This window comes from Barbus barbus (genome assembly GCF_936440315.1).
Source record: "Barbus barbus genome assembly, chromosome: 29".
In the NCBI taxonomy this organism is placed as follows: Eukaryota; Metazoa; Chordata; class Actinopteri; order Cypriniformes; family Cyprinidae; genus Barbus; species Barbus barbus.
Genome location: NC_136757.1, coordinates 17830136 through 17837008, shown reverse-complemented (window position 1 = coordinate 17837008; position 6873 = coordinate 17830136). Strand labels below are relative to the sequence as shown.

Here is a 6873-nt window from a genome sequence, read left to right as displayed (position 1 = left end):
AGTAAATTTCTTACCATAAATAAATCAAAACTTAATTTCTGATTAGTAATATGCATTGCTAAGAACTTAATTTGGACAAATTTAAAAACGATTTTTTGCACCCTCAGTTTCCAGATTTTCAAATAGTTGTATCTCGGCCAAACATTGTCCGATCCTAACAAACCATACATCAATGGAACGTTTATTTATTACGCTTTCAGATGATCTCATAATAATCTCAATTTCAATATATATATTAATTAAGAATATATAATTATACAGATTCCATAGTTGGCAATAAAAGCTCTTTCTGATTCTGATATATATATATAGTTATAATCATCAAAATTAAAGGAAATAAACATTTGAAATATATCAGTCTGTGTGTAATGAATGAATCTAATATACAAGTTTCAATTTTTGAATGGTATTACTGAAATAAATCAACTTTTTCATGATATTCTAATTTTATGACCATCACCTCTATATATGCTCTTTAAAGTTTTTTCAGAGGTAAATCCATAATTACATTTTTCAACTGTATTTCACTTGGAACTTTTGAGATTTGTTGCATTTTGAATCCATTTTTTCTTTGTAAAAGGCAAAAAGTTGATCATATACTGATCTCAAAGTTAAGGATTCATTAGTTTAACCAAAAACTATCATAACATCTTAGTTGATAATTCAGTATACTTTATTTTTGACAAAACTTCCCATGTTTCGGTAGTGACTACTGCTTCAGTAGCAACCACATCACATTACAGAATTTTAACTTGCACACTAAAACACTACAAAAACATACTAAAATACAAAAAAATTGCATAACTGAACTAAAATTTTGTTAATTTCCCCCAAATATCCCCAATTCTATGGGATTAATACCCCAAAAAACAAAGATGTCACTGTACTGAAACTCCAGTAAATGTTTCAGTAGTGACAATTTTAGATACTTTTGAACCTAGCTCAAAGATTCTAATCAGATTTTTCAAATTTTGTTACATTTAAGTCAAGTCAATATTATTTGTATAGCGCTTTTAACAATGCAAATTGTGTCAAAGCAGCTTTACATCAGCTTGATATAAAGCTGGGTGGCTTTATATCATCTTTACAGTATTTAGACGGGGAAATAGTTTATCGAAATAGTGTTATTCTCCTCTGGCCAGACAAAATCTGCAGTTTAAATTTAAACACATTTACCTTAAAATGATGGGACATACTCACACCTTGTAGCTATGAGAGAGGGGGACGTAGGAATATTTCCTGACCATAAATTTAGGGCTGTAGTTAGAATCAGTCTCAGCCAATGGACTAAAACACACTGTTTTGGTAGTGACATGAAAAATGCGGGACACTTTTTTTTTTGTTTTTACATAAAGTTTTATTATTGACAGTGGAAATATAAAATAAATATTTTTTCAACTTAACTTTTCAAAAGAATCAAAAAGTTACTTTTAAAAACAACAATACAAAAAAAATACAAAAATTATTTCAATATAATTTTAATAAGTTGAAATTTAGTGGTTAGGGTTCGGACAGCCACCTCCCAATTCAAAGTACCCAATAAATTATGATTTTATTAAGCTTAAGATTTGAATACTTTAATGCTTTTTAAATATCTTTTTTCCTTGTGGGACAACAGTTTGCTCCAATTCTGTAGAATGGCCCATATATAGGCCTATATACAGAAAAAATAAAAGTTTATTCAGATTTATTTTTATGTTTTAATATCATTTCCTTTAACTTTAACTAAAGAATCTCCAGTTCCATGTCCACTGCAGTTCAGATCTGTTGGATTCAGGCTTTATCTATAAACAAATGGAAAAAAACATCACTAAAATCGTGCATTTTGTATTTCTACAGGATATTGCATCCTAAATATAGTCATGAATAATTATATAGTAGGATAGAAACGTATTTATTATTTATCCATATCATTTATTGAAAATTATATTATTAATCTTACATTAATAATCAATTCATCGCCACATTCTGGCTGTGTTTTCAAAGTGAGAACCTATCCAGCTCATAGCCAGTGTAACTTCATGTTCTGCTCTGAATTAGGAGTAATAAATACATTCTAATTAGCTACTATCTAAATCATTCCTTAATCAGTGCTTCTCTTACCGTTATTCTCCACCACGAAGTCGTCTGGCAGCAGTTTGTCTTGCCGGTTGCCCAGAGTGAAGGCAAGCAGTGCCAGTAATGCTGCGTCCAGGATGCTGATAATGCCTAGAATATAAGCCCAGCGAATGGTGCAGTTCCCCAGCGTGTACTTGTCCGTCCTCTCGCCACACATCCGCTTTACCTCCGGAGCATCCCAGCCATCCGGATAAATCATACAACCCATCACCATCAACACAGCTACAACATCAAGTGCAAAGATTACATTTTTTCGACTTCTCACTCTTTATCGAAAAATGACAATATCCATTTATTCAGGGTAGAGGCAATATTGAATTTTTCACGAATGAAAAGAATAGAAGGTTGTGAAGGATAGACGCACAGTTAAAAATGTTTTTAAATTCGCTGATGCAACAAATGCACTACCAGTCAAAAGATTTTTAATATTTTTTAAAGAATTCTCTCTGCTCACTAAGCCTGCATTTATTTGATCCAAAATACAGCAAAAGCAGTAATATTGTGAAATATGTTTTTTCTTTTCCTTTTTATAATTGCTTTCTATTTGAATATATTTAAAAATGTAATTTATTCCTGTGATAAAAGTTAATTTTCAGCATCATTACTCCAGGCTTCAGTGTCACATGATCCTTCAGAAATCATTCTAATGTACTGATTTGCTTTTCAAGAAACATTTATTATATTATCATCAATATTTAAAACAGTTGAGTATATTTTTTCAGGATTCTTTGATGAATCTAAAGATCAGCATTTATCTGAAATAAAAAGCTTTTGTAACATTATACACTATACCATTCAAAAGCTTGGAATCAGTATTTATTTATTTTTTTGGGAAAGAAATGATAAAAAAACAAAACAATTTATACTTTTATTTAGCAAGGATGCCTTACATTTATAAAGACATTTATAATTTTACAAAAGTTTTCTATTTTTGATAAATGCTGTTCTTGTGAACTTTCTATTAATCAAAGAAACCTGAAAAAATGATAATCGTCTGTTTTCACCATAATAATGATAAATGTTTTTTTTTTTTTTTAGCAGCAAATCAGAATATTAGGAGGATTTCTGAAGGATGTGACACTGAAGACTGGAGTAAAGATGCTGAAAATGAACTTTTATCACAGGAATAAATTACATATTCTATTTGAATATACAGAATATATTCAAATAGAAAACAGTTATTTTAAACAGTAAAAAATATTTCAAAATTGTACTGGTTTTGCTGTACTTTTTTCCTATTTCCTATTTCGCACGGATATTATCCATGCGCATATCTTATACACACTTGCGGAGTTGCAGAAGAAGAAAAGACCCAAGCACACAATGGTGCCTACGATAAGGAGCATTGAGGTGCCTACAAAAAACATAGCAGTCCTGAAAGCCCCAGAGGGGATCGAACTAAAATCAAACACACTTCCTTTGCAGACCAATTCGGAGGTGATGGGGTTGCCAATACAGTAAGTGAAAAAGCCCAAAATATCCAGCCTGGGGCGTGTTAACACTGTCACCGATCCAGTAGGGCTGAATGAAGACCACCACTGTAATGATGGCGAAGAATATGGTGAAAACAGCCCACAGGACGCCGATGGCCCTGGCATTTCTCACATAATTGGTGTGGTAGATTTTGGCAGCCTCTTGGGCTGGAAGCATCTTCTCATTTCATTTATCCAGTGAGGTAATAAGTCTGTGGATATTTTTCAAGAAGAAACCAGACCAGATGGAAAGCTAGCTCAGAATCCAATGCCACGGACAGCTCTTATTATTCTGCAGCCATTTAGTTCAAAGAAACAAATTAAATCTGCTTTTGTCAAAGATGTCCAACAGGGAGACCGTCACCAGTGGAATAGTGTCTGAAACAACGTTGTTGCCAACAAAGGTGTCAGTTTTTAAATTATTAATGGTAAATTAAGCTGAGGAATAAGGTGGCAACAATAACCTGTTCTTTTAGATGCTGTAATCAGATATGTTTGTTACTTCACAGTGAAAGAACAGCTATTGTGTTCTTGAGCCAACATGGATTCTTTATCTTTTGTGAAAAGATGCATTATTATATATAATTATACATTATATATAAAATATACTCCTGCCATGTACCACACCAGATTAATACAACTTTATCTCACCAAAACAAACCGTTTTACTCAAATTTGTATTTTTTATTCAAGAAACAACTATGTTGTCAAAGTTGATTCAGTGTCTGTGTGAGGGGACCCTTGACGTACTATAAGCATCATGTTCATGACTTTTTATTGATATCTCTGTGCTTAGTGGTTGTCCTTTCTGATCCTAATGGCTGTATTATCAATCTTATTATCTTTATTATCAAATTAAACATTAAAATACACTACATGGCCAAGTGTTTGTAGACACCCCACACTTAGGTCATTTCTGATAAAACGTCAGACAGCAGGGGAAAAATCATGCTTAATGCAATTGCTAAAATCTTTTTTATAAATGTTTTGACAAAGTATCTTCTGCTCAACAAGGCTGCATTGATTTGGTATGCATTGATCCAGTAAAAACAGTAATATTGTGAAATTTAAAATAACTGTTTTCAATTTTAATATATTTTAGATTATAATTTATTCCTGTGGTGACAAAGCTGAATTTTCAGCAGTCATTACGCCAGTCTTCAGTGTTCATATTGATTAATTTAATGCATCCTTGCTAAATAAAAGTATTAATTTCTTCGAAAAAATCTTACTGACCCCCAACTTTTGAACAGTGGTAGTGTATAATGGTGAATAAATATAGGAAAGTAAATAGACTTACCATCTTTTAAAAGAACAACAACAACAAAAAACGAATTTATTTTATTTATTTATTGGTTTGGTTGTTTACTTTTTTTGAAGTTTTAGTTTACATTCTAAAAACAATAGTGTCCAGCGGAAAGAGAGCATAAAAGAGAGATTATTGCTAATGAGGTTAGTAGTGATATTAATAAACAAATGTGTCTTTTGTAAGGAATTTATTGCTCAAAAGGGAATTTGTCAGACAAGACAGTCAACAACAAAGACTGCACTCTGATGTTTGCGTTCCTCTTGGGCGTGATGTGAAGCCTTTGCTTTGTAGGTCAATAATTACAAAGAAATCAAAGGTGCTGCGAGCCTGATATGTAAACAGAACCCTTGAGCATCACACACTGCTGCAACAGCAATGCAACATCTGTTCAACTGCAAAAGATTTGATAGTGCACAAAGAGATCTTAAGATAAATTAACAGCTATAAATGCTTTGAAGAACTTGTTATGCTAGAAGCCTTTCATAGCATACCTTTCATAATGCACAAGCTACATTTTACAGCATCATTCCCAGACAAATTATGAGTTTCTATTACAGACCTCTGTGAAGTATACATTTCAAAACGTGTCTGTTATTGCTCAATGATGAGATTTTTCAAATATACTTTCTGCATTTCATGTTTTTATCAAAAAGATCAAACAAGCCACATGCCATTTCTGCCTTGGGTGTCCACCAGAATGTGACCAATCTTTGATTAGTGACAGGCTTCTGCTGCCTCTCTGCTACTGTGAAACATCAGAATCAAAGTGGAGAAAAGGAACAAGTGCTGGATCATCTTAAAGCACACCGCAATGCAGAAATGAAGGTGGGTTGTGACAAACCTGTTAAAAAAGAAATTAGCCTTTTGATTTGTCCCACCACAAATGTCTCTGGCCCAATAATAAATAGGCCTTCATGGCACAGGTCAAGCCATTATATTGGGGCTTTAAAGGAAACCTCTGCCAAAAGCCCGACTCGGACGGTAATTGTTTCTCATATAGACGTCTGTAAAATGAATTTACATATCACGCGATTTATTCACAGTGGAGGAGCGAGTTCTGTGATCCTGCGAGATGTGGATTCGGACGGCAATTAAATTACCAACTACCCCCTGTGGTGAAAATCACTTACGTCCCCCTGAGAAACAATTACCGTCCGAATCGGGCTAAAGCTGCACACACTATACCTACATGTAAGCTATTTTTTGGTGTCATTTATCATGTGCTGTTATTTAGTATGCAGTGAGGAGCTTCACCACTAGATGGCTGCCTCCCATCAGAACTCATACTGTAGAATGCCCTAAATAAAATTACACAGCCGCAGTAAATATGCCAGATGAGTTTTCTCCATGAGCACAGCATCGTCAAAACACACCAGCAGAGAATCACAGCACGCGTGGAAGAAATCAACTTCCAGTAGTACACTTACATTGTTCTGGAATATAATGATGTTTTCTAGCATGTGATGTCTGTTCACAGGCCTGAACTAAAACTTGCATACAAATCAGGCACAAGCTTTACTGTGGTGCTGTAAATGTTGCATTGTGTAGCTGTGGTTGTGCTTCGGATGGAACCCCTAGAAATCTCGCGATTTTACGCACCTTTTAAGTAACGCATTTTCACGCAGGTTTTGTCCGCATTTGCATTTTTATCAAAATAGTCCGTTTATTGTATGTCGTTTATTGGCCAAACCTTACCTGAAGTAATGGATGGACTATATTACTCAGAATCTCAGACACTGCAGTGTGCTGTAAAAGTATTTGATAAATATGATCCCTGGGCTTTGTCGTTTTGCATAATGCAACATGATTGATCTTGTTTACTTTGTAGCCGCTCCTCTGCGCTCTTCAGTTTGTCTTCAAACACACACACAAAGAATAAGGAATATTTGATTAGCGTTTCTGAAGGCTGTAGTGTAGGCTAATGGATGAGGTACGCGTCACAAAAAAACTCGAATTGGACAGACTTTCCGGAAC

The 6873-nt window shown here is 33.9% G+C and overlaps 1 pseudogene across 1 annotated transcript; it reads right to left on the bottom strand.

The window, feature by feature from the left end:
• Positions 1–2083: 2083 nt before the first annotated feature.
• On the bottom strand, positions 2084–3768 carry LOC306849097 (LHFPL tetraspan subfamily member 5 protein-like; annotated as a pseudogene). The gene is made up of 2 exons: positions 3372–3768; positions 2084–2340 (listed from the first exon to the last, which is right to left on the bottom strand). The product of its transcript is annotated as an LHFPL tetraspan subfamily member 5 protein-like (transcript).
• Positions 3769–6873: the final 3105 nt, after the last annotated feature.